The following is a 27,706-nucleotide window of genomic DNA, read 5'->3' as shown; positions in this document are numbered from 1 at the left end:
ATGGAAAAATGGGGGTGCCTGGGTGGCTCAGTCCATTAAGCATCTGCCATCGGCTCAGGGTCCTGGGATCAAGCCCCGTGTCAGGCTCTCTCTCTCCCCTACTCATTCTCTATCTCTCATTATATCTCTGTCTCTCAAATAAATAAATACAATCTTAAGAAAAAAGGAAATGGAAAAATATTCTTGGTAGAGGGAAACCATATGCAAATGGCCTGCGGTGGGAAAATCAATGTATATATAAAGGACTAAGAAAGCCAGTGGGGCTGGAATGCAGAGACTAGAAAGAGCACTGCAAACCATGTCTTCTGAGAGTAAAGCAGGGACCAGATCCACAGGACATCTTGAGCTATGTTAAGGAGTTTCATCTCCCCCAACCATTCATGAGCTTTATATTCAGTCTCAGTTTTGATGGGCTGGTCCTTTACACTTAGCCCATTGCATTTGTTAGAAAACTCTTGTTCACATTGGGGTAGAATTCAGGTTTCCTTTGGCTTCTAGCTGTAGGCTCTGTCCTCTGGAGGCCTACAGAGAAAACCTACAGCTTGCACTATTGTCTCTCTGAATCACATTTCCTCTAATCTGTCTACTACTGAGTTTAACCCATCCTCCTATGACCAGGGTTCAAGATCATTTTCCATCACTGTTACCTTCTTTGGGACACATTTTAGTGTGTCACTGTCTTTCCTCAAATGGGACGCTCCGAACCAGACCCTGGAGTTTGGGCCAGGTAGATAAAGACTGTCACCTCCTTTATTTAGGACGCTTAGCTTCTGTTGATGGAAATCCTCTTTGCAATGTCCTCTCTGTCTGCTGATTCATAATAAGCTCACAGACAATTAAAATCTTTAAATCCATTTCTTGTAAGCTCTATTAAATTAGGTGTTTCTCATCCAATATGTATATAGGTATTTATTTTTAATTTATACTTTATTTCAGAAATGACTGTCAGCCTAGAAATGAAACAAAGTTAAAATAAAAATCCAAAGAAGAGCGGAAACATTACATTTTCAAAGTAGTTTTTCTGAGTTTAAGGGCAGGTATGTATATGTTCCCCCATTCAATTTCATCCTATTGATTTAGGACTCTTGGCACTGTTTTTCCAGATCTCTTTCTCTTTTTTGAGATGAAAGCCACTCTCAGCAATAAATCATCTACCAATTTGCTGTTGATCACCATTTTTACCTAGCTCTTCATTCTTTAGGTCAGAAATCTCAGTTCCAGGGCGCCTGGGTGGCTCAGTGGGTTAAAGCCTCTGCCTTCAGCTCAGGTCATGCTCCCAGGGTCCTAGAATCAAACCCCACATCAGGCTCTCTGCTCAGCCGGGAGCCTGCTTACACTGCTCTCTCTCTCTCTCTGCCTGCCTCTTTGCCTACTTGTGATCTCTGTCTGTCAAATAAATAAATAAAATCTTAAAAAAAAAAAAAAAAGAAATCTCAGTTCTATCACTTACTAGCGGTGTGACCTTCAACTGGTTAATTAACCTTTCTGTATCCCGTGGTTGTCAATGTCATAATTGTACCCACTTCATAGAGATGTTGTGAGGATTAAATAAAGAAACTAATGGGGTTTTCCATGCTTTCATTCCCCTCTTGCTAGCTAGATGAAAAGGATTCTGAGCCTAAAGGAGGGTGAGGCCCTGAATCTCTCTATGGAGAAGAGCCACTCACCAATCAGGAATACCTGCTTCCGACTGTCATGGGAGGGAAAACTGAGCTCTTACTGTGCTAAGGCATTTATAGAGGGCTGCTTGCCTCCACTGATCATTCTTCCCAAGTAGAGGAGGCACTACCCTGCTGCTCTGTTAATGCAGAGGCAGAGACAGGGCTGCATCAATCCCGGACCCATTTGTCCCCAGGTCCACTCCTCCCCACGCCCCTGCTCTGTTCTGCATCCCAGCAAAGCCTGCAAGATGCGCGTTCCTGGCGCCCCCTCAGCTTGCCTCCTGCAGCTTTGGCCAATGGGAGGCACTGGCGAGAAACTGAAAGGCAGGAAGAGAGAGCAGCCAGGGTTAATTTCTCCCAGGCATTTCCAGCAGAGCCTGTATTGCCTTCCTGCAGACACACACACTCAGTTCCACCAGCTTCCTCTGGTGACCCAGGTGCTGGGCTCCAGGTGTACCATCTGGAGCCTTTATCCCTCAAGGTGTGGAGTGCTAGGGGCTGCCCACTCTTCTGATCTCTGGTTGCCTCACTGTCCCCTGCTTGGCATGTCAGTCCTTCTGTCACCTAGACACCCAACTGTCTCCATGAAAGAGCCACTATATGAAATTCAATTCAACTGATTTCTGTTCCCTGGCTAAATCAATACCAAAAAAAAAAAAAAAATCATTCTTCACACGATGATTGAGACACTTACTAATATTGAGCTTTGATGGCTTTCTGTTTCATCTCTGATTGAGTAAATGGCACACTTGTCTCGGAGAGTGAACACTCTGGTTCCTTTGCGAGTTTCTGGTTGGGAGTGCAGGGTGTGTTTTTTGTTTTATTTTAGCCAGACACGTGGAATATTTTAAAATTCCTCTACCTCCCCTGATCCCTGTGCAATGTTGGGATGCTGCAAGATCCTCTTAACTTGTCTTGCTCCTTCTACTCTCGCCCTTCAATAATCTGTTTTCAGCAAGCAGCCAGAATGAGCCTTTTAAAAATGTAAAAATCCGATCATGTCACTCCTCTACTTAAACCTGTTTATGGCTTCCATTGCACTTGGAATAAAATCCAAACAGCTCATGGGGCGCCTGGGTAGCTCAGCTGGTTAAGCATTAGATTGATTGATTTTTGGCTCAGGTCACGATTTCAGGGTGGTGAGATGGAGCCCCACGTCGGGCTCTGCCCTGAGCATAGAGCCTTCTTGGGATTCTCTCTCCCTCTCCCTCTGCCTCTCCCCCACTAACATGCATGCTCTCTCTAGCTCTCAAAAAAACAAAATAAATAAAGCAAAATAAAATAAAGCCACTGAAAATCCAAACAGTTCACCATGGTCAGCATGGCCCTAGGGCACTTGCAGCGTACCTGCGTTCTGCTTCTAGCACATTGCTTCCCCCTGGTCTTGGTCCATTTGTGCTCCTCTGCTCCCATGTCCTCCAGAACTGTGGATAGCTCTCTTCCCTTGTTGTTCAAATCTTCCTTAAAATTACCTTGCTACCCCTTGGTCATTTTCTATCTCTTCAACCTGTTGGGTTTTTTTTTTTTTTCTCATAGAAGTGCTTATTAACCAAAAATAGCTGGTTCATTTATCTGAATGCTTATGTGAGAGCACAACCACAATGATCCTCTTCCCTTGCTGTACCCCCAGCACTCAGAAAATGCAAGACACGTAGAGATTTACTGAATAAATGATGAAATCTCCATTTCTCAGATGACAGAACTAAATCCCACTCATGTCGACTGACATGCATAGGACCTCCCAACCCAAAATCTGATGTTGTATCTTCTTGGCCCCTTTGCCATGCTGGTCTAAACACACCACCTTCCCTCCTAGAACTTCTATTCTAATGCTCTGTGGCCAACATTTTACACAGTTTGGACAAAAGATCACCCCACCTTTGGACTCTACTGTGCCCTATTTGTCTAACAACACAGCTGCCTCTTAGCATTTCACATCTCAATAAACTGGTTTCAGGAAAACCAAATAAACAACCACTATTAATTCCACATCGAATTTTGTTATGAATATACACACTGTTGGAATGTGATTTTTCCCAGTTAGAGATCCTCATATAAATGAACATATGTTTGCATCTATACATGAATGTTTAAATAACACCTCCTTCTCCCACTGTCTTTCACTTGCCCTTGGAAATTGGTTCCTGAACTTTTACCTGGCTGAAAGATCCACCACGATGCTAAGTTCTTTCAAAGACATTTCCCTTGAGGCCCTGGAGGTTCTTGTTATAATTTGACATTAAAAATAAAAACCTAGAATCATTCAGCCAGCTCAGGTGATCTTCAAGCTCACACCAAGAATCTAAAAGGTCTGAAAGAACTTCCAGTCTATTCTTTAGGGAGCGCAGCAAATGGAAAGAGGTGTTCCATGCCCATGCTGGCAGCCAGACCAACAGAGAGCAGTGCCGTCACATTTCATTTGCCAAAGGCAAGGAGAAAGGGCTGGCGGTGGACTTCAAGATCAAGTCTTGCTCTGGGGACTGAATTCTGAAGACATTCCTCAGGGCAACTAGGAGTAAATGTCTCAGGTAATCATATTTTCCCAGACTGAAAATTAAGACACACAAGTGTATGAAGAAATTCCCTTTTGTTGCTGTTTCTGTTTGTTTGGATGTGTGCAAATACAGGTGGGTGTGTGAGTACTGATTCTGTGTATATGAAGAAGCCAGTCAATTTTAGAATAAACTTCAAATGCTGGATTTTTCAGGATCCTGGGATGGATTGGTTTCAGTCATCAAGCTGGAAAGATTTTAAAACACGATTATCTCAGAAAGTGCTATATGTAATATACACTGTTATGTCTACCTTTAATTCAGTTTCTTAAAGAGACAAAATACTTCTGAAACAAACAAAAAAGAACTTGCAATGGTCCAACTTACCTATAAACTAAACTGGAATATTCTTAGGCCAAAATTCAGGATCGTTTTGATTTTATACATTAATTTTACTGTCTTTTTTAACTGTATTAGTGTAGTCGAGGCTTTTGCCGCAGTAACAAATAACCCCCAAATCACTACCTCTTAATTTGACAAAAGAGTATTTCTTGCTTAAGCTACATACCCATCAGAGACACGGATCTGCTCCAGAAAGTTGGTCAGGGATATAAGCCAACAAGGGCTTCGTGGTCCTATAATGGTACTTCCAGAACACAAATCTACCCTCTGCATCACCCATGCAAGAGAAGAGAAGCTGGAGAATTATGTATTAGTTATTATTAGTCCAGAAGAGATACACGTACCTTCTGCTCACATTTCTTTGGTCTGCCTTAGTCATGCGGCCTCACCCAAATGCATGGAAGCCTGGGGAATGGAAAGGAACAAATGCAATTTGGGGTGATCACTACTGGTTCTATCACACAAACCTCCCCTCACCCAGTCCTCAAGAAGAACTGATCAAGGGCCTCTCAGAATCAGGGAGACCTAGTTCCCAGTTCCTCTACTTAATTACTTGCATGGCTCGTGGCAATTTTAACTTCTTTAAACCATGGTTTCTTCATCTATAAAATGACAAAACTAATAATAGTGATAATATTAAATACAGATGTTATCAGGTTTTTGTTAGAACTAATTGAGCAGATTCATGTAAAATACTCAGAACAGCGTCTAATACATAGTAAACCCTCAGTACATGTTATTTATACGATTGAGGAGGATAAGAAGGAGGACATCCAATTCACAATTCTTAAGGTGCCTTAGGAATTTGTTGCCCCAGGTCTTTCTATCTCCACACCCACAGGGCAGGAAGGACAGCGTTTGGCCTCTAATGGATAGTCAGAAATTTTAAACAAATGTTGAGTAAGTGGTCATCTCAATACTTCTCAATCCTTGTTTCCTGTAACCCACAGCTCTCACTACTTCTCTCTCCTCAGCCCAAATGCCCCAGGCATGGCCAGCTGCCTTTTCCATACTACTCATCCTTTAAGCCACCACAAAGCTTTGCCACACCAGAAGGGTCCTCAGGCACCCATTATCTCCTTCCTGGCAATTTCTACTTCTCTTCTGCGGTCATTTCACATGCGATGCTTTAATCCTCCTGTTAACAAGACCGTTCATCTCTTCAAGTAGGGACTGTCTATTTTGTACTCCAGGCAGTAATTCATAACAACAACAATGATAAAATACAATTTTTCTGAGTATCCAACAGCCAGTTTCTTCTGTACAACAGCATTTCTCGAACTTTAGCATGCCTCAGGGTCACCTGGAGTGAAACACAGATCACTTTTGTTGAAACACAGATCACTTTTTTTAAACCACAGATCAGGGGGTGCCTAGGTGGCTCAGTTGGTTGAGAACTGCCTTTGACAAGGGTCATGATCCCAGGTCCTGGGATCGAGCCCCACATCGGGCTCCCTGGTCAGTGGGGAGCCTGCTTCTCCTTCTCCCTCTGCTGCTCTGCCTGCTTGTGCTCTCTTGCTCTCTGTCAAATAAATAAATTTAAAAAAAAAAATCTTAAAAAAAAAAAAAAACAGATCCCTGGGCTCTGGCACTGTAGACTTTCCACAGAGCCCGAGAATCTGCCTTGCTAACAGGTTCCCAGGTGATGTGATGCAGGTGGCCCAGAAACCACACTTTGAGAGCTCTTGTTATGCAAGGTGCTTTACATCTGTCATTGTGTTTAATCCTCATCACCATCCTCTGAGGTCGACAGAGCTTCCTGGTGTATCTAGCCAATGACAACAAGAGGTTCCTGGAGCTGAAAATACTTGCCCAAGTCTACCCTCCCGGTAAGTGGCAGATGCGAAACTGTGACTCAGCACGGGCTCTTCATCACCGGCAGGATGGTGGATATTGATCCCTTTATGATCTACAACAGTTCATTACTTACTGCAAGAAAGGTCCACTTTCCCTTTGCATTAAAATCTTCATCGAATTTGAAAACCAAAAGCCCAGGAACATTAAGGTATTTTTTGCTCTTAAAGAAGTTTGCTCCAGCTCAAGATAAAGATGAATTTTTCCTGGTAACTGCAGCCCTAAATCAGAAGCATAATAATAGCAACAGATACAAGAACAAGGAAATGAGAGCCTGCAGCCACCACCCAGGGCCGCTGACAGAAGATCCCTTTCCTCTCTGAGGCCCAGGCTGCCTTTTCCCCTGGGACCCCTACCCTTCCTCAGTGTTTGCCTTTATGAACCGGTTGACATTTTGACTATTTCCTAAGGCATTCTGTGAGAAATGAAAATAAAAATAAATTGAAAGAATAGAGCCCTTCCTCAGAGTAACAACCCTGCAGGCTTCGTGTCCAAAAGTCCTGGGAAACCGAGCTGCCAGTCTATTCTTGTGACTATACTGCCCTCTAGGGGCCACTTGTTTCCAAACAGAGGGACAGTACGTTTGCTTCTACCAGAATAAATACTGTTGAGATCCAAAGATGGGGTGACCGCAGAGATCCTGGTGGCATGCCTTGTGATATTTGGAGAGATTTGTTTTCAATAAACAAAGAAAATTTAGAGACTGGCAATGACCTACTTGACCCTCCTCATCTTTCATAATTCTCTTGCCACACAAAGCCCAGTGTCCTAGAAGATGCCTGTCCTTGTCTAGTCTAATTGTCCACCACACTTAGAATTGTGTACTCCGGGTGCCTGGGTGGCTCAGCAGGTTAACCCTCTGCCTTCGGCTCAGGTGGTGATCTCAGGATTCTGGGATCAAGCCCCACTTTGCTTCCAGCTCTCTGCTTGGCAGGGAACCTGCTTACCCCTCTCTTTCTGCCTGCCTCTCTGCCTATTTGTGATCTCTCTCTTTGTCAAACAAATGAGTAAAATCTTAAAAAAAAAAAAAAAAAAAAAAAAAAAAGAATTGTGTACTCAAGTACAGAGCAGACAAAAGCAAACATAAATGCATGGAACACGTGGGGAAAAAAGGATTATGATGGTAAGAGACTCAAAATCATGGAACATGGTTAAAAGAATAATACTTAGCAGGAGAAGATTGAGGACACTGTGAAGCCTTTGTGAATGTCTTAAGTATAGGCAGCATTTCCAAAATGGTGTCCTGCATGATGAGATGTTAAGAGGTGTTCCCTGAAAGAAGGCTCTGAGGACAAATACATTGAAGGAATTGGTGAGCAAAGTCCAACAGATTTCTTGAATGCAGGACTTCTCAGGGCCTTTCCTATTACCATAGGCCCTATGAATTTCCAGGGGTGGGGGGGTCATGGGTTCAGTGTGTTTGCCAGGCTTATTTAGTGAGAATCTCTTTTCCCCTAAAATACCTTTTCCCTTTTTCACAGGATATGAGTTTTCCTGGAACACACGTTAGGATTCACAACATTTATAGGATACTAGTTTTCCTATGTCCAAACCTGTTCAAACTTGAGAATAATTGCGCTAGATGGCTATGGTTTGTCTTGCACAGCCCTGGGAAGCAATAACAATAAGTTGCTACAGCTTATACATTCTCTCATTTGCTCCTTCCAGCAATCCTGTGACAGATGCTGACCAGGAACCCTGTTATTTAAAAGTAACAGATCAGAGCCTCAACTTAAGGTTACCTCACTCCCAGGTTACTGGGGGTTTTCTGAACTGAAGGAAGGATGAAGCTAGTGAACTTTCCATCCCCGCAAGTATTTCAGCACTGTGGGAAGTCTACTTCACAGCCATACTGCTAGTTTTTATTAAGTTATTAACATCCTGTGCTAAATTCATCTCATTAATTCTCACGAAAATCCTATGAGGTATAAAATATCATTACACTCATTTTCCAGATGAGGAAATTGAGACTTACAAAGGTTAAGGGACCCACCCTCCATCCTACAGTCAGATTTACATTAATCCAGAGCTCCTGAAAAACCAGCTGACCTGTTTCAGGGAAGCTCTAAGTATAAAGAAGGAATTCTTGACATCCAATGTTGTGATGCTCAGAGTCCTATATTATGACGGGTTTTCACTGCCTGTGTCCCTACCCGTTCCCTTCCTCCCCTCCCCCCTTCCAGGCTTGAAAGCAGGCTCAGCAGTGCCAGGAAACACCTGGTAGAAATAAGCCATGCCAGGATGTCTAATTATCTGCCCCACAATGGTTGCAAAGCATGTGGTTTCTCCTCTCTCTCTCTCTTTAGTAATTTATGGCAAAAAAGTGAAAGCTACTTTGGGGGCCTAGACACAGAAGGAAGCACCTGCTTCTTCCAGAGAAATGATGACAGTGGCCAAACCCTTGCTATTTACAGGGTTTATTAAAAGAGATACTCTGTCAACACCTTCTAATGATAATCTAAGGTATTAATTAGCTTTATAGTTGTGTTGCTACCCATGCTTCTCCTTTCTCCCTCTGTTTTGTAAAAAAATAAAACTGGAGACCAAAAACTTCCAAACATTCTAACAGCAAAAGTTCGGGAGCTAGGCAGGAGGAAGTGATTACAGATCACACCCAGTTCGGAATCTGTGTTCCAAAACAGAACAAATTCTCATGAGGTGTTACCTCAAATCAGTAACCATTCAAGATCATTTGAACGAGATCTTTCTCCTTCATCTTTCTTTCACAGGAATGTCAAATGTGTTATTGCAAGTGAGTTAGAGCCACAAACCGAGAAACATCACACCTACCTTATTTATTTATTTATTTATTTATTTATTTATTTATTTTTAAATTGAATCCCTGTATTAGCTTGCTTGGGATGCCCTAACAAAATACCACAGACTGGATGGCTTAAGCAATAGAAGCTTATTTCCTCACAATTCCAGAGCCTAGAAGTCTGAGATCAATGTGCCAGCAGCAGGATTGGTTTTTTCTGAGGTTTCTTGCTCCTCATTTTTAAGGTGGCTGCCTTCTTGCCTTTGTCCTCACCTCTCACCCTGTGTCTGAGTCATCATTTCCTCCTTATACTCTTCTAGGAACACCAGTCATACTGGTAATTTCTACTTCTCTTCTGCGGTCATTTCACATGCGACGCTTTGATCTTCCTGTTAGGGCTTCCTACATGACTTAAAGACTCTATCTCCAAAGATAGTGACATTCTGAGGTACTGAGGATTAAGATTTCAGCATATGGACTTGGAGGGACACAACTCAGCCCACAACAATCCCCAATATTTACTCAGCATCTATCATGTACCTGGAACTGGAGATTCGATGCAGAGCAGAAGATGCAAAGATCCTGCCCTCTTTTAGAGCCCAGAGTTTGGTGGAGATTCCAAAACTAACGGCTAACGGCTAACGCAGAACAAGGCAGCTGGTTATCACAGCTATAAACAAAAGTGCCTTCAGTCACAGCCCACAAAAGGCAAGCTGAGGGCAAAGCACAAGCTGATACCCCACAACCCACCCCCAACGTGAGAGCTGTGGGACATTCCCCAGGCACTCCTGGCTACCCTAGAACAAAGGAAAGGGAAAAACAAACGGTTAGCTGAGAGAGTTCACCGTCCTGCTGGACATGAGTCTCCATCTGTCTGCAACTGTCTCAATGATTTACAAGAAAAAAGCAATCTCCAGAAACCTACAGACTCAATTTCCTGGAGCCCTACCAACACCCTCCCCTCCACACACAGAAAGTCTTATATAAATAGTCACTCCTCACAACCCCAGTGCCCTCTATGTGCCCATGAGTCCTATCCTCATGCTTTAATAAAACCACCTTTTTGCACCCGATACGTCTGGAGAATTCTTCTTTGACCATTGGCTCTGAACTCCACCACTCCAAACCACATCAGCAGCTGAAGCGATGCTCACAGTCTTCTATGAACAGTGTTCTGTTGGTGGTTCCTCAGCTTTTCTCCTACCATCTGTTTGCCCAACCAAGATGGCACCTCCCAAAGCTCACCAATGACCACAAGGATTTGTTCCCTCTTCTGTTTCTTCTAGTTGGCCAAGGTACCTGACACCCTGAGCCAGGAGTCCTGCCCTGCCAGCATTTTTGTATAGCTTAGTGAGACCCTGTAACCCAGGAAAACTCTGAAGTAGCAATAAACCCAGAGTCACTGCTCCGGGGTTCAAATCCCACCGTTGTTACTAATTTCTTGATTTGCGAATCCCCTCACCTCAGGCGTCAATGTCCTTGTGTGGAGGGGAGAGGTCTAGAGCATAGCGTTGCTTCACGTTGTGCTCCGAAGCTAGCAAGCAGGTCGTCGGCAGGCAGCCCCTCTCGGATGACTGCACAGGGCAGCCGGGCCCTGCAGGACCCCAGGGGTTCCTAGGAAACAACTTCCGGCCCGTGAAGGAGAGGGGAAACCAGTCATTTGCACTTTTGCATAAAATTTTGTGAGGCTTCTAAGGCTAAAAGGCGTGGAAAACCACTCCTGATTCAAAAGCTCATTCTAATAATAATACCCCGTTAATGACTCTGTGTCCGGAAGCCAGAGGTCCTGGTGAGCGATGCCACGCCCTGCAGCCGCTAGGAGGGTAGTGTTGAGACTGGGCGCCCTCCTCCCTGGATTTGACTTTGGGTGACCCGATTGTATTTGGGAAGACAGAAAGCATGTCACATGGCCCAGGGATTTAAGGGGTGAGGGAGGGACTTTCACGCTCCTGTCTAGGAAAACCGCGTGTCATTTGTTCACTCGGGCTTTTCAACAGTGATAGAATTCCCCGCTCATTAAACCTTCTAAATGTATTCCTCTTCTTCGCAGCACGGAGCTGCCGGAGCTGCCTGACACCGGGTGCTGTCACAGCCTGCCTGAATGAGGAAACCCCCGCTGCTGTTTATTTTTAGCTTCCTTGCTTACGTTCTTATTTCAGACCCAGCTGGATGTTTTCTCTTCTCCGCAGCCTCACGTTGGTGAGAAGATCCAGATCTTTGGGCACAAGCTTTTAAGCCTGCCAGTCTTTTGAGGGAGACCTTTGAGGTTGGTAGGTGGCAACCCCTGCATGCGTCTCAGTAAATACATTTAGGCACTGACCCTCTACTCTGTGCAAGTCTCTGTTCTGGAACACTAGAGGTTTCCAGAATGAATCTGATCTGGAATCTGCCTTGACAAGACTTCAGAGCAAAGATAGGGGGTAGGGAGGGAAGTAATGAGAGAATTCAGGGCCTCCGGGGCCACAGAGCTGGAAACGGCCCCTCTGCGACCTGCAGATCGTGGTTAGTGAGAGACGGTGTGGCTGGCGGATAAGCAGTAAGTGACATTCTGCGGACAGCTGGGGCTACAACTCCAGGGAGGCAGGTTCTCTGGGTCCCCACACCCAGAATGCCTGCAGTTCTCACTCCACCAGGAAGCACGAAGCAGAAATCACCTCAGAACATTCTTTGCAGACACCTAAAATAAGAAACTCCCACATCCGTAAGACTCTCCCTAATATTACGGGGCAGCCATCCCCATTTTTTGACAGAATTATGGTCAGGGTGACTGTGTAGACAAAAGAGTTTCACACAGCAGGTCTGCAGCTCCTATTCTTAGGAAGATCAGCTTGTGAACGTAGCCCTCAGCGGGCCCCTGGGAGCCCGGGCTCAGGAGGGCGCCACCGTTCTCTGCCTGAGGACAGTGGCTCACTGTGACTGCACAGGTCATACAAACAACGTGGTTTATGCTGCAAGCCTGGAGTTTTGTTCCAGGCCATACATGACCAGCCCCCAGTAAACACCCTGGGCACCGAGTCTCTCACGATTTTCCCTGGTAGACAACAGCCACACACAGGTCGCAATCCAGTGCTTGAGGAAGGAAGCATGTCCTGTGAGACTGCACCGGGAGAGGACTTGCAGGAGCTCATGCCTGGTTTCCTCCGGACTACACTCTACCTGCCTTTTCCATTTGCTGATTTTGCTTTGTATCCTTTCCCTAAAACAAATCCTAGTTGTAAATACGCTGAGTCTTGAGAGTCCTCCCAGAGAATCAGTGAATCTTAGGGACTCGCAATACAGTGACCCTATCCAAAATCTCCAAATTCACAGACTGCTCTGAATCTTTGTTATGAAATAGATTGTGTGGATGTGGACCACCCCCATGCCCCACCACCAAACACACACAAACACACACACACACACACACACATTCTCTCTTTGTTGCTGAAAATCTGAAGCGACCAAGGAAACTCAAACAGCACAGGGGAAAGCAGGGAAAACTTGGCTTTATTATCGCCAGCAGGCTCCACAGGATCCCTTCCCAAAGACTGAGCACCCGACAGGGTTAAGAGTGAGTTTTTATGGTTACAGATAATGGGGGATCGTAACGGGGTGCTTTCGAGGTCTCTCAAGGCCAAACGGCCTCTTCCTGTGGAAGTATAATCTATGTGGAGGTGTCTCCGCAGAGTGCTAAATCACCCCCAGGGGACGGTTTCTTTTCTTTTCTTATTCAAACAGGACCAGCCTCTTTTTCTTCTATCTCAGCAGGAGCAATGACTTGTTAGCTTATCTTAACCAAATTAGAAGGCTTTTTGGTCTTTTCTTGGCCTCAGTGGGGAACAAAGGGGAGCAAGTGATGGAAAGGGGCTGGAGCCTGGGAGTCTCTATCCGTCACTCCTTGAGGCATACTCAGGATCCGACTGGTTCCCTGCATCACACGCCCTGGCTGGCACCACCCGTGCATCACCAGAAGGCTCCAGACACCCCCAAGATCTAAAGCCAATTCTTGCCCTGACCAGGGGAACTTCTAAATCTCCAGTTCAACCAGTTACCAGAATCAGCATGAAGGCTTTCCTGCTGCTTTTTGCGTTCTCACTTTATACACCAGTCTTACTCCAAAGACCGAGGCTCTCTCTTGTCGGCTCAACTTGATTACTCCACCTCTGTCTTGATACTATTCCCAGCCCCTCTTGGGTCCTGCTTGACTGGTTTCCCTGACCAGCACCACCGGTTCACTCCCACTGTGACCTTGACATCTCTACAGCCCACAGACGTTCCAGTGGGTTTGGAAGCAAACAACAGAAATAACAAAACTAATAGAAATACAACAAAACAAAGGAAGGAGCGAGGAGCACACGCAGCTACATCCACACAGGCCTTAAATTATTGATTAGGTTAGGCTATTACTCACACATACTAGCTTGATTACTTGCAATGTTGTTGCTGGCTTTTGTGGAGCAGGAAGTAGATTTGGAATGAAAGCATCCTATTCCACAATACTACTGTTTCTAAAATGAGGTTTTAGAGGTTAGCGTTCAGTAACCTGGTCATATAGAATGTTTGGGATCTGAGATGCAATGAAGATCATGGACTTTGGTCCTCCATATCTTCTTTATTCTTCATGACATCAGAATCGCTGGGGCGCCAGAGTGGCTCAGTCAGTTAGGTGGCTGCCTTTGGCTCCGGTCAGGGTCCCAGAGTCCTGGGATGGAGCCCCAAGTTAGGGTCCTTGATCAGCAGCGAACCTTCTTCTCCCTCTGCCCCTCCCCCTGCTAACGTGCTCTTCTCTCTCTCTCTCTCTCTCTCTCAAATAAATAAATAAAATTCTAAAAAAAAAAAAAATCTGCTTAGCTTAATAAGTCAATCAGAGAAAGACAACTACCATATGATCTCCCTGATATGAGGAAGTGGAGATACAACATGGGGGGTTTGGGGGGTAGGAAAGGAATAAATGAAACAAGATGAGATCAGGAGGGAGACAAACCATAAAAGACTCTTAATCTCACAGAACAAAGTGAGGGTTGCAGGGTGGGGGGCGGGGAGGAGGGAAAGGGGAGTGGGGTTATGGACATTGGGGAGGGCATGTGCTATGGTGAGTGCTATGAAGTGTGTAAACCTGGCGATTCACAGACCTGTACCCCTGGGGCTAATAATACATTATATGTTTATTTAAAATTTTTTAAAAATTATAAAACAAATTGCTGATCATCCATGAACATAAAAATTGCTTATTTATCTAGGATCTAACCAAGAAATTGTGAAAATTCTATTTTCTTTTGGCACTGTGACAAGTGTGGTAGAGAATAAGAGGGTGCAGTGATACACAAAGATAGAAAGATAGGTACACCGGTTGCAATGTTGGCAAAATTGTGACCAGCACCCAGCATGTGTGTGGTCCTTGAGAAGGACAGCAATGGCTTCTAAATAGTCAGAAAACAGAGATCAATAGATCATCACTCTCTAGACTTCTTTTTCCTTACGTGGATTGTTGAGCACTAGTAATCAAGCCAGATTTTTTCCCCCTCTTTGTAAGCAATGCTATCATTCAGATATTCTGTTTCAAGTTAGTGGTAATCTACCAGGGACAGACATCAAAGCCAAGTCTTACTTGGAAGATGGCACTACAATGATAACTCTTCGTTTAGTCCACCTTCTTTGACAATGAAATTAAATATATTTATGAGCATTCAAATACATGTATATTCAAATATGCCTTCACTGCATAGTCAATATATATTTAAATATATATTCAAATATATATTTCATACATCTATCAAATCTTGATGAGACACATTAAATCACTATTTCTAAGGCAACTCTGAAGTTAGTAGACTCTAAGTATTAGTTACTAACTTTCCTTTATGAGCTTACTCTTTCTTTGGTTACAACATTGCTTTTAACTCTCCCTGATCCACAGCCCAGAGTCATAACCCCAGACCCAATGCACCACTAAGGGATTAAAGGTAGCTTAGCTTCAAGATCTCCCGAGCACCTTCTCTTTGCTGCTGGCTAGCACTACCAAGTCCCATTGACAGGTGAACTCTTCACCTTCCTAAGCAGTTTGAGTTAATCAAAGGAAAATCTTTACTTTGTAGTTCTAGCACACATCTGAGCAGCAACTAGAAAGGTTCTTCCCACTCGCTCCAGTCTCTCCTAGAATATACTCTGCCTAGTTATTCCCTTTGGAACAGAAAGATAAACAAAACTTCTCCCTCTTTTGGACAAGGCTTCTTTTATCCATGTCGAAGAGCAATATTTCCCCCGTCTTGCTTGTCCCGGAGTTCACTCGAATTTCAATCCCCATACCTTCCGTGCCTCCTTTCTTCAAACACTGATTAAATCTAAGCATAACACCAAGGTTTTACTTGAAACCCATTTTAGATATAAAATGTTTCCATTAGCTGTAAAAAATTCCTTTTAGAAAGAATTGAATATTTTAACACAAATATTTTAATGAAAAAGATTGTGGAGTTGAACCTGAACTTTGGATTATATAGAGCTAGACTTGAATATAGATACTCATTCCTAGCTCTGTGACCTTAACAATACATGGTATTTACCTCTCTAAGCCTTCATTTCATTATTTATAAAATAGGAAGGATACTATTTTTTTTTTAAGATTTTATTTATTTATTTGACAGAGATCACAAGTAGGCAGAGAGGCAGGCAGAGAGAAGAGGAAGCAGGCTTCCTGCTGAGCAGGGAGCCCAATGCTGGGCTCGATCCCAGGACCCTGAGATCATGACCCAAACCCAAGACAAAGGCTTTAACCCACTGAGCCACCCAGGCGCCCCAGAAAGGATACTATTGACCTTGAAGTGTTATGAGAACTAAATTAGGATGGCATGCAGCAAGTGTCTAAGCGTCTAGCACATGACTAGTAAGCACAGAAAAACTAGCAGCTATAATTGTCAGAGTCCTGCACTATATCTAATGCATCAAAATTGGGGGGAAAAGCAAATGGCTTTTGAGTAAGAACATCTGGGTCCAGTTCTGCCCAATCCAAGAACCAACTGCAAGTCTTCAAATAAAGCTAGAGTGATCAGACATGTCCATTTGCTAGGTCAGCCTGGCTGGATACCTGCCGTCTGGGAATAATTATTAATAGCACCATCTTTCACTCTCCCAAGGTTCAGTTTGAGAGAATAAACTATACCATTACTCTAGTTAAATAAAATTAATTTGCTAATTAAGCAATTAGTTACAGCTTTGTGCTTCATTTTCCTGTAAAACCGAGAAAATACCTGTCCAATATATCTCATTGATTTATGAGGAAGAACCTGAAAGTGTTATTTTTATCATAGGGGCCAGAAAAGGAAATTTATATTTTTTTGACAATGAATGAGGATTTGCTGTGTTGCATTAAAAAATAAAAGATCCTGGGACACCTGGGTGGCTGAGTCAGTTAAGTGTCTGCTTCCAGCTCAGGTCATGATCCCAGGGTCCAAGGACTGAGTCCCACATTGGGCTCCTTGGTCAGCAGGAAGTGTGCTTCTCCCTCTGCCTGTCACTCCCCCTGCTTGTGCTTGCATGCTCTCACTCTCTCTTTTAGACAAATAAATAAAGTCTCTTAAAATATATATATTAGATCCTTTATTTATAAATTTCTCCTCCTCCTAGCCACATTTTGCAATAAGCAGAGCTGAAAGCCAAAATCAGCAAAACTCTGCAGTCCTTCTCCTGAAAACAAAGTACGAAGCATGGTAGAGTTTTCACACCCTGTTGGCTCACAGCACACTCCCCATTACCTCTTGTTTGTGTCCAAAGTAGACATTAGTAATCAATCACAAGGATTTTACTGCATCGCCCAAAACCTGAATGCAAACTCCTCTGGGCACTTTAAACAACCACTAAAATGGACTATAGTTGATACATAGTACAAATATTTCCCCTTCTGATTTAGCTTAACAGCTTCATTTTATGGTCAAGGACACAGGGACACTGAGAGGGAAACGAATCTGAATGAGTTGTACCCAGGCTGGTTATTTCCATTATACCATAAGGACAGATGACTGACCTTAAAAAACACATTTTGCAGATCAAATCAAAGCAGACAAAACTACATTGGGGCAAATGGTCTACTGAGAGTTTGGCAAATATATCCATACAAAATATGGATGTAAAATAAGAGTCTCCTTTTCTTATTTGTTCATCAACATCTAAACCGAGGTATTTACAGTGGCTTGCAAGGTTCTATATAATCTTCTCTGATTATACTTCCTCCTACTCCCTACACTAGCTACACTGGCCTCCTCAGGAGCTTCCTCACACATACCCAACATGTTCCCTCGTCAGAGGGCTGCTTCTGGCTATTCCCTCTGCCCAAAATGCTCTTCCTCATTTATCTGCATGGCTCACTCTCTTACCTCCTTCCCTCATTGTCCAAATGGCTCCTTTGTCTGTGAGGTCCCTCCTAACTAACTTATGTAAAATGCCAACCCACTCCATTCCATCGGCCCCTACCCCTGCCTCAGTCAGCCCTGTGCATTTCCAGAGCCCTGATCAAACTTGTAACATTCTGTATCATTGAATTACATATTGTGTTTACTATTTAGAGTATGTCCCCTCCAAATAGAATGTAAACTCCAGGCAGGTGCATGTGTGCATGTATATCTGTACATTCATGTACACACACACACACACACACACACTTGTGTGTTTGTTTGCACTTCACTATATTCTCACCAGCTAGACTAGAACTCGCCATACAGCTGGCATTCAATTCATGTTGAATTTCATAGTTATAAGGAAGCAAAATGTACCCCTAGAGATGTAGAAGACCCATATATTTGTGATAGTTTAGTTATGCAAATCATCAAATAATTTTCTAAGGTATTTATCTGAGGAATGCCAGGAATTCATAGAACCAGCTGAAAGTCAGGCTCCCTCCCGGCCTCCATCAGCAGAAAAGCAGTCTGAACACATTCACCTAGGAGACAAAACTTCAGGTAATTAGGAATGAGTAGAAAGATGTGTACACGTCTTTGTGATCTCACTAAGACAAGGGTGAGTCTACCTGACAGGCCGAGACCATAAATACCCTAAAATTTATAAATCTAAGATAGATTTACTGGCTGGCTGTTTTATTTGAGAGTATTTGTTTCTAGAATGGGGTTGTGACTACCCTGGGCTTTTATTTTATTTTTATTTTTTAAAGATTTTATTTATTTATTTGACAGAGAGAGATCACAAGTAGGCAGAGAGGCAGGCAGAGAGAGAGGAAGGGAAACAGGCTTCCCGCTGAGCAGAGAGCCCCAGGCGGGACTCGATCCAAGGACCCTAAGATCATGACCTGAGCTGAAGGCAGCAGCTTAACCCACTGAGCCACCCAGGCGCCCCTACCCTGGGTTTTTAAAGGTGCATCACAGTTACTTTAGAAAATAAGATGACATCCTTAGCTGTCTTTGATTCCTCTGAATGCCACAAAGACCAAATCGCCAGGATCCATACAACCTAGCCCTTGACTTTAATCTTTTTTAAAAGATCTCGATTTATTTTTTAATGTGTAGATCTTTACTGCCTAACTAAATTTTAAGAAGTTTAAGAATGGAAACTGCATCTGTTCTTTGCTTTGTGCCCTCCCAGTGGGTCCTAGGCACACATCAGATGCTGTCAAATCATCAGCACTGTTCACTGAAGGTTTGTTTCCTCCTCGTTCATGCTCCAGAGAATCACAAACATCTCTGAAGGACCTCCTTTCTCAGCAGATGTGGGTAAAGAAGCTGCACTAAAAAGGATTCAGAAAGAAGAAAGGTAAGATTCCATCCTGGAGAAGATCATGGCGAAACCAGATGTACAGATGTGGGATACAGATGGTAAGGTTCTCTAGCATAGTAGTGAAATGCTCCAGAGAAAGCCAGAACACAGAATAGACTGGGCTTTCAGGGAAGGTTTAGGGAAGTGAGAGGAGGGGACGTTGGGTGAGAGAACAAAGTTAGATAACATCTCGTTACGGTCTCTGGACTATTTCTTTCTTTTTTTTTTTTTAAAGATTTTATTTACTTATTTGTCAGAGAGAGAGAGAGCGAGAGCGAGCACAGGCAGACAGAGTGGAAGACAGAGTCAGAGGGAGAAGCAGGCTCCCTGCCAAGCAAGGAGCCCGATGTGGGACTCGATCCCAGGACGCTGGGATCATGACCTGAGCCGAAGGCAGCCGCTTAACCCACTGAGCCACCCAGGCGTCCCTCTGGACTATTTCTTGAGGCTCACTTCTGTTCTAACATATCTGTTTGTTTAATTCTTTTTTTTTTTTTTTAAGATTTTATTTATTTACTTGACAGAGAGGCAGGCAGAGAGAGAGAGAGGGAAGCAGGCTCCCCGCTGAGCAGAGAGCCTGATGCGGGACTCGATCCCAGGACCCTGAGATCATGACCTGAGCCGAAGGCAGCGGCTTAACCCACTGAGCCACCCAGGCGCCCTGTTTGTTTAATTCTAACTGGATCATGGAGAGGAAAGGAGGAGCTCGAATATCACCACAGAAAGAATCTTCCCGCACTGTCTTCCTCAGAAAAATGGGAATTTGGGGAGGGTACCAAAGTACTTCCGGGATTGCTCAGAAGCCGTAACAGAGAAGAATTGATGGTTTCAAATGAAAATGAAAATAAGAAGATACCCAAGCCCCTCTCCTTTTTTCTCTAAGTCTACTGTGCCCAATCACTTATTCATTTATTAAATTAACAAATAATTATTAAGTACCTACTATGTTCTAGCAGGAAAAATAGTAGTAAGCAAGACCAATAGCGTCCTTGACCTCATTTGACCCCCAAAATCACTACGACTGTGCCAGGAATTTGTCCCTAAATCCAGTAAAGAGACTTGAGTTATTAAGAGATAGGAATGTGTTGCCTGGAAAATCCCATCCAGTGAGGTGGGTATCCCTGAATTTAACCTTATAGTACCTCCGGGTCCCCAAATGCCATAAATGCAGAGTTCCACTCCCATGATAACATGACATTCTACCTCATGCCCAGTACAAAGCTCCCTTACTAAAATCAGAATCAGTCCCAGGATGCCTGGGTGGCTTAGTCGGTAAACATCTGCCTTCCCTCAGGATTGAGCCCCACACCAGGCTCCTTGCTCAGCGGGAAGCCTGCTTCTCCCGCTCCCTCTGCCTGCCACTCTCCCTGCTTGTGCTCTCTCTCTATCCAACAAATAAATAACTAAGATCTTTAAAAAAATCAAAATCAGTCTCTGTCTTCACCTTCTCAGTTTCAATATGTTTCAAATAACATACTGCTTTAGAGGAGCACTGTCAAGAATATCTGATTAGACATACCCCAAGAAAGAATGAGCTATAAAGGAATTCAGAAATTATCCAGCCCCTTCCTTCCTTTTACACACGAGATGTCGGAGAGGCAGGTTAGGGAAGTAACTTACTTGAGCCATGGAACTTCGTAAGAACAGCCCAGCCAGGGCCCCCAGTCTCCAGATCCCTAAGACAGCACGTTTTCACTACTGCTTTTTCTCCCCTTAGGCTCCAATCCAAGCTAACTACTTTTTTTAAAGTTGTGTAACAACTTGGAGCTGCATTAGATATTCCCACTGATGTCCCAGGCTCAATAATTACTTCTACCTTTGGTTGATGGTTTGCTATCCTCTCTGCGGCACAGATAATTGCATTTTATCAGGCAAACCTCTATAGCATCCCCAAAAAGGGAAGGTCAGCAACCTGCAGCCAGCCAGCGTGCCTGCCTTAAAGTCCCTCCGCAAAGCCTAAGACGCAGGCAATGCCTTTGGAGAGCCCCAAGTTCAGAATTAAAATGGCTGACTGAGTCAACCACCATGGATTAAACGTCCACACATTTTATCACCATGTAATTGCTTCTCGGGTGGGTTTTTTTTTTTCCTCAGCGCCACTGGTTTCTGAATAAAAATTTTAATTTCAAGGTAGCACTGTAATTTATTGCACCTGTTCCTTTTGTAGTATAAAAGCCAGCATAATCTCTCTTCAGGCAAACAAGCTCATGTTGTCATGATCTGTGGTGTCCTCTGTGTCATGTTTATGCACTCTACCTTAATCAGTTTATAATTAGAAGGTGAAGAGAATGCTGGTGTTTACAAATAGAATCTGAAATGGAGGACGAGGCAGCCACCCATAGATCTCTATGGAACGTTCAGGGTTGACTCCTTTCATCCATCAGAAAAATAAAGGCAGTAAAATTATCCATGCCTGTGGCAGAGAAGGAAAGTTTCCATTTAGCTCATGACATGGGGAGACTGGATGCTAGATGCTGCTCTGTATGTAAGGTAGGATGCATAGGGATGACTAATCATAAGGCTGAAGGAGGTGAAGTGTCCTGCTAATCAAATCACCATTTCAAGGGAGAAAGGTCACAGAGAGGTGATTGATAGAGGTGTTGAGTGCCATGAATTTTAAAGTTTTGTTCCAGCCTTGTTCCCCATCACATGAACTTCTAGAGAAGCCAGAAGTTTCCCAATGTGCACCACACACACTTAAGATTATTTCTTGGACATGTTGTTCCATTTGGAACTGTGCTAGACAATGTGATGTTCGAGACGAACAAAACAGACCAGGCCCCTGCCCTGAGGAAGCTGGCATTTCTGGTAAGGGAGCCGGACAAAGAAAAGTAATTAAGTAAGTAAAATGAGAATTACAGATGGTGATAAGCACTTCGAGGGAAAGAATTAAGATGATGCAGTATAGAATAACTGGGCAAGGGGTGAAGGGAAGCCTTCAACAATCAAGGGTGACCTCTTGGAGGAGGTGACCTTTGAGCTAAGCCTTGAAGGATGAGGTCAAGCTATGTATGATGAGCTATAGGCATCATTTCTTTAAGCGTTAAAGGTGGCCACTTTATTAAGTGCCTAGGACTACACTCACTTTCAGTGACTTCATGACTCCAAAACTTTCTGCCCACAATCCTTTGAGTTTGAGTTTTCCCTCTCCTCACACTGAGAAGCACTATCGTAGGCATGGCTAAAGGGCAGCTTTAGTGTAGGCCCAGCTCCTACACTTCAGGTCTAGTAATACTTGCCATCCTCACAACAACCGCATGTGATAGGTACGTCAGTATCCCCTAATAGGAGAGAAAACTGAGGCACCAAGAATTGGTGATTTGCCTGGGTCAGACATCTAGCAAGTGGGGAAGCTGGGCTTCGATGCCTCAGTTGCTGGGGGGCTAAGCTCTTAATCCTGCACCAGGCTACCTCTCCCAGGTAGGTCTCTGCACAATATCAAACGCCAAAGACCAAGAGTTAGACAGACACCTCTTAAAAGATAACAATATGATCTTAGACAAGTCAGCTCATCTCATACCTAGATTTCTTGATTAAGAAGTAATCATAACAGAAATCAGTCCAAAGTGCCTCAAACATGATCATCAGCATGCAAGCGCAGAAATCTCTTTTCAGTTGTAAGATGGTACCATCGCTGTCATTTGCAAGCTGAAGACCAGCTCAAGCCCTAACTACAGGAGGTTTATCAGAAGAACGCTGCGATCCTCCTTGAGGACTCCTGTTACACTTGGCCTCTCTATTCTTTGACCCTCAGGCAGCACATCCAAACTCACAGAATACCTACTGACCCAATTTTCTCAGTTGACTTTCCAAAGTTTTGGATTCAAGGAGACCTTAAGACCTACCCATCTTTAGGCCTTTTCACACAAAGAAACCAGGAATCTCAAATCTACTAATTTCTGATCCCACCCAGGCGTCTATACCCAAGTGGCCTCTTGCAACAATAAGCAAAATAGTGAAAAGATTGTATTTTTCAGCATCTTTCCACGCTCCTATCAGTAACTATGCATCTTTTTCGCTTCCTGTCTGCTTCTACTCCTATAACTTCCTATACGCTGCCTGCCCCTATAGTAAAGACTTCAAGCATTAGAGAGTTCTGCATCAAAGCTCATCCTTCCCGTGTCCCAGGATTCAAGCAAGGCTTGCCTAAGCAACTGACAAGTTTGCCTAGTGAGCAGGTACCATCATCTTACATCTACATAGCTCTCTGAAGTCTACAGAGTTCTCTCAAAATTAACCAATCTAATTTAATAGCAGGATAGCCCTCTGTATTACGTATTGTCATCCCATTTTACAGCTGCAGAAATTGAGACTTGTCAATTTGCTTAAAATCACTCAGTATGTGACAAGAACAAACTCTTGTTCAAGACAAGAGCTTGAACCAGGTCCCGGGATTCCACATACAGTTCTTTCTACTCTGTCACACTGTCTACCAATCAGATTTCTAGTAATCCTATTCCCAATGCAGGAGTTTTTAAGATGGCATCCATTAACAGCTGAAAGCACAGCAAAATGTTAAGCGTATGATTTTTAATCAGAGATTTTGGAAGGGACTATATCCATAACTATAGTACTCATCAGATTATTAAAGATACTCAAGACCCGGGCACCTGGGTGGCTCAGTGGGTTAAGCCGCTGCCTTTGGCTCAGGTCATGATCTCAGGGTCCTGGGATCGAGTCCCGCATCGGGACTGCTTCCTCCTCTCTCTCTCTGCCTACTTGTAATCTCTCTCTGTCAAATAAATAAATAAAATCTTTAAAAGAAAAAAAGAAAAAAAAAGATACTCAAGACCCAAATACTTAGGAAGCACTGTTAATAGAAGTGGTGAGGTGCTCACTTCTCAGGAAAGTGGTAAGTCTTATTAACCTTCCAGAAAGGCCAGTTTCCTCTAATTCATCCTTACCTGAGCTGGCTATACAATTCCATGCTTTGATTAAAATTGAAGATTAGAGGCAAAATTGCTTGTACTTCTATTAAAAACTATTTTCCATTTTTCAATCATCATTCTTTATGGTATCTTAAGGCTGAGAGGGAAGAGATCAAATAGGGATAATAGAGCCTCAAAGACATCCCCAGTGAATTTTTCCTTCTTTTCCCCAATATCCTCTCAAGCCCTTATCTCACTGGTTTCCAAACTCAGTGCTAAGGTTGAGGTACAGCAGGGTGGGGAAGGGAGAGTTGATGTATTACTCAGTGTTCTCCAAAGAAATAGAACCAAAAGGATCGGTGGATGGATGGATATGATAGATAGATAGACAAGATATGATAGAAGATAGGTAGGTAGGTAGGTAGGTAGATGATAGATAGAAAGGATTGGGGAATTTATTTTAAGCAATTCATTTATTTATTTTAAGGAACTGACTCACAGGATTTGTAGGCCAGTGAGTCCAAAATGTAGAGGATGGGCCAGCAAGTTGGAAAGCCAGAAAAGAACGAGTTCTGTAGTTCAAGTCCGAAGGCTTATCTGCTGCAAAATTCGTTCTTGCTCATGATGAGGCACACCCACATCATGGGGGGCAATCTGCTTCACTCAAAGTCCACCAAACTAAGTTAATCTCATTCAAAACCACCTTCACAGAAATCACCAGAATAATGTTTAACTAAATATATGGGCATCATAGCCCAGCCAAGTTGACATACAATATTAATCATCACAGACAAATTCGATCTACAGCCACCCAATCCCCATCTGAGCCAGAGCAGGTTTTTTATGAAACCTAAGGTTTTATTTGAAAGATGGGTTTTGTTAAACAATTATACTAAGTGATTTTTAAAGGTTTAATCTACTGTCTTAGTCCAAAATAGTGATGAAGATAAAGTCTGGTTCTGTACACATGTACAATTTGGGGGGTTCTGTTGCCTTTGGGCATAAAGGTGCCTTTGAACTAGTTGACCCACACTCACTCTTAACTCCCTCCCATCAGATCTCCAGAGTACAAATGGGAAATCTTTTCTTTTTGTGTGTGGGGGGGACTTTTCTAAACACAAATCTGGTAATATCAAAGCCCATGGTTTTCTCATTGATCTAAGGATAGCTTTTCAAAATCCTTTCTCTAACCAACAAAGCATGGATGGTTTAGCTTCCATCTGTTCCCGAAATCTCATCTCATACTTCTACTCTACTTTCTTTATTCCATCATATTGGGTTTCTCTCTCCTTTGTCTACCCTACCTTCCTCCCACCATAGGGCCTTTGAACATTTACTCCCTCTGCAAGAATACCCTTCCCTTCCCCTAGATCAACTGCATGGCTCCTATTCAAATCTCAGCCCAAGCATCACCTGGTCAGCAAATTCCTTCTTGACCTCCATGGTTGGATCAAAGTCCCCTTTTAGAAGTTTTCATTGCCACATTTAACTCTTATCCATAGCACTTAGAATACTAGCAGGTAATACATTTACAATGTCAAACACCCTCTCCACACTATCCCCAGTGACTTCCATAGTGTTTGCCTTTGGCAAATATTAGCTGAATGAATGAATGAATGAATGAATAAATAAATAAATAAATAAGGCATATTGTGCTATGATGCATTCAACAGTGGGTAAGGCTACAACAGGAGAAATGCCTCCTAAAGAATTTCCTTTCCTGATTTGATCATTCTAAATCCAGACTTTCTAAAAAGAAAGAACTTTTTTTTTTTTTTTTTTTAAGAAAGACCTTCTTGAGAAGTCCCACATCCCAGTTTTATCTGTATCTATGTTTAATCTGCCACTTCACGTCTCAATTAGCAACCCAGGAATAAAAACTATCTACAGATGTCATGTCCCATTTTCCCAGAGTTACCTTCCTTTACTAACAGTGGAGCAGCTCCCATATTGTCTCAGAAGCAAAATAAACCTTTTGTTCTCACTTTGCAAAATTATCTCATTAATGAAATCCATAGGACTGAATTATGCACAAGCATCTGATTTCAATGCATCTGCCATACAAGCTCTCAGATTCAAAATATCCCCTCTTGAGCAATAGGGTTTTTCCCTTTCCAAAACAAGAAGTCTTTGTTTCTAACAGTGGGTCCAGATACCGACTCAAGTGAAGTCTTTCCCTGTGAAAAGTTATGCAAGTTATCTAGAAAAAGGACTCACAGCACTTCCCCCAACCAATTGCCTTGTCGATTAAAAGCCCAACCCCTGAGCTCAGCATTCAAGGCCCCAGGATTAGGCACCAACCTGCTGTGGCATTGTCCCTTCCAGCTACACCCCTCCTTGTATCCAGTGAGCATCCAGTATGTAAATACAGACTCTTGTCTTTCTCTCAGCATTAGAACTTAATATTTATAAATGTATAAAGAATTTTTTAAAAAGATGTTGACTAATAAGCTTTGTCAAGATTTTCCAGCACGGTAATTATTCACGCTATTCAGGTGACACAAGTACTCGGATTCCCTAGACCACTTTATCCCTACCTAGAAGGTGGGTCAAGTCCTCCAGCCTTTTTGAAGCTGGTCATTACGATGATCCCTCTACCAGTCAGGACTCATCGTTTGAACTCTGGCTGCTGCCCATTTTAACTTCAGAGAGAATATATATTCCAGACAGTGTAAGGACTATTCTGGATTCTTGAGAATTACTGTACAATACTGTGCCTATGTTCACATTTTAACAGCTCTGAAATGAGATGTATCTTCCAATCCCTGTTGACCAGGTAATAATCATGAGGGACTCCCTACTGCCAGAGCATCCGAACTTGAGGAAGGGAACGGGGACTCTCAAGAAACCTCAGAAACAAAAGTTGAGCGCATTTTTAACCCCACCTCCCAAACCAAGTATTTGTGAAGGAAGGGGGGAAAAAGGAGGTAAATCAATTAATTTAGTAGCATTCTAGATGTTGGAGTTGATAGTCACCTAGCTCTCCAAAATTAAACATCTGCCTAAGAGTCCAACATTATAGGCTTGGAATTTTTTTTTTGACCAATTCTTTCCCAGAATGCTTTATAACCCACACACTTCAAGGCACAGAGGACAATACTGTATGGAAAAACACAGACGACGACGACTCTGGGTCAAAAAGTAATTCGAAAGAGTCTAACTCTGAATGAAAAGTTCAAAGAAAACCTTAAATATTTTCTTTCACTTTTCCTTTTCTATATGCACAAGATTGATTGTATGATTTTTTAAAATCTATGTCTAATTATAAGTGCATTCTTTCACTAAGTATAAAATAGAAATACTATTAGATTTTTTTAGGCATCAAGTCCTAGTTTAATTGGCAGTGTTTTTTCTTTCCTAGTAGTTGTGATATTATGATTTATAATAATAAGTATATATTTGGTCTTCATCCACTGCTCCTTGCACAGAACTCTGAAAACCCTTGGAATTTCCTAAGTGATGAGAGTGACAGAGGAGTCTTTTATTATGTTAACGAGTGGCTTTTGGACCCCACCTAAGGCCAGGGTCTGGTTGCTAGGAGAAGCAACCTTTTGACTAGAAGGTTGAAACTTTCAGACTTGCCCCACCACAACCTCCACCCCTGGGGAGAAAAGTGGGGCTGGAAACTACATCGATCACTAAAAGCCAATAGCTTAATCAATCATGCCTAGGTAATGAAGTCTCCATAAAAACCCAAAAGGATAGGGTTTCGAGAGTTGCCAGGCTGGTGAACACATGGAGATTTGGGAAGGGGGCATGCTCAGGGAGGGCATGGAAGCTCCACACCCTTTCCCCATGCCTTGCCCTATGCCTGTCTTCCATCTCATTATTTCTGACTTATACTTTTTTTCTTAAAGATTTTATTTATTTATTTGAGAGAGAGCATGAGCGAGGAGAAGGTCAGAGGGAGAAGCAGACTCCCCAAGGAGCTGGGAG

General features: G+C 43.1%; 1 long non-coding RNA gene across 1 annotated transcript in view; it reads right to left on the bottom strand.

Moving 5' to 3' along the window:
* Nucleotides 1-3,645: 3,645 nt before the first annotated feature.
* LOC101680091 overlaps nt 3,646-27,706 on the bottom strand; it is a 55,410-nt gene continuing 31,349 nt past the window's right edge. The window contains exons 2-3 of the long non-coding RNA XR_198423.3: nt 4,900-4,960; nt 3,646-4,400 (exon numbers count right to left, since the gene is read on the bottom strand). This is a non-coding gene — a long non-coding RNA (uncharacterized LOC101680091). The remainder of the gene's footprint in view (nt 4,401-4,899; nt 4,961-27,706) is intronic.

This window comes from Mustela putorius, unplaced genomic scaffold, assembly GCF_011764305.1.
Source record: "Mustela putorius furo isolate JIRA1106 unplaced genomic scaffold, ASM1176430v1.1 tig00003850_pilon_pilon_pilon, whole genome shotgun sequence".
NCBI classification, from domain to species: domain Eukaryota; kingdom Metazoa; phylum Chordata; class Mammalia; order Carnivora; family Mustelidae; genus Mustela; species Mustela putorius.
Note: the sequence above shows the minus strand (reverse complement) of the source record. Positions and strands in the feature narration are given on the sequence as shown.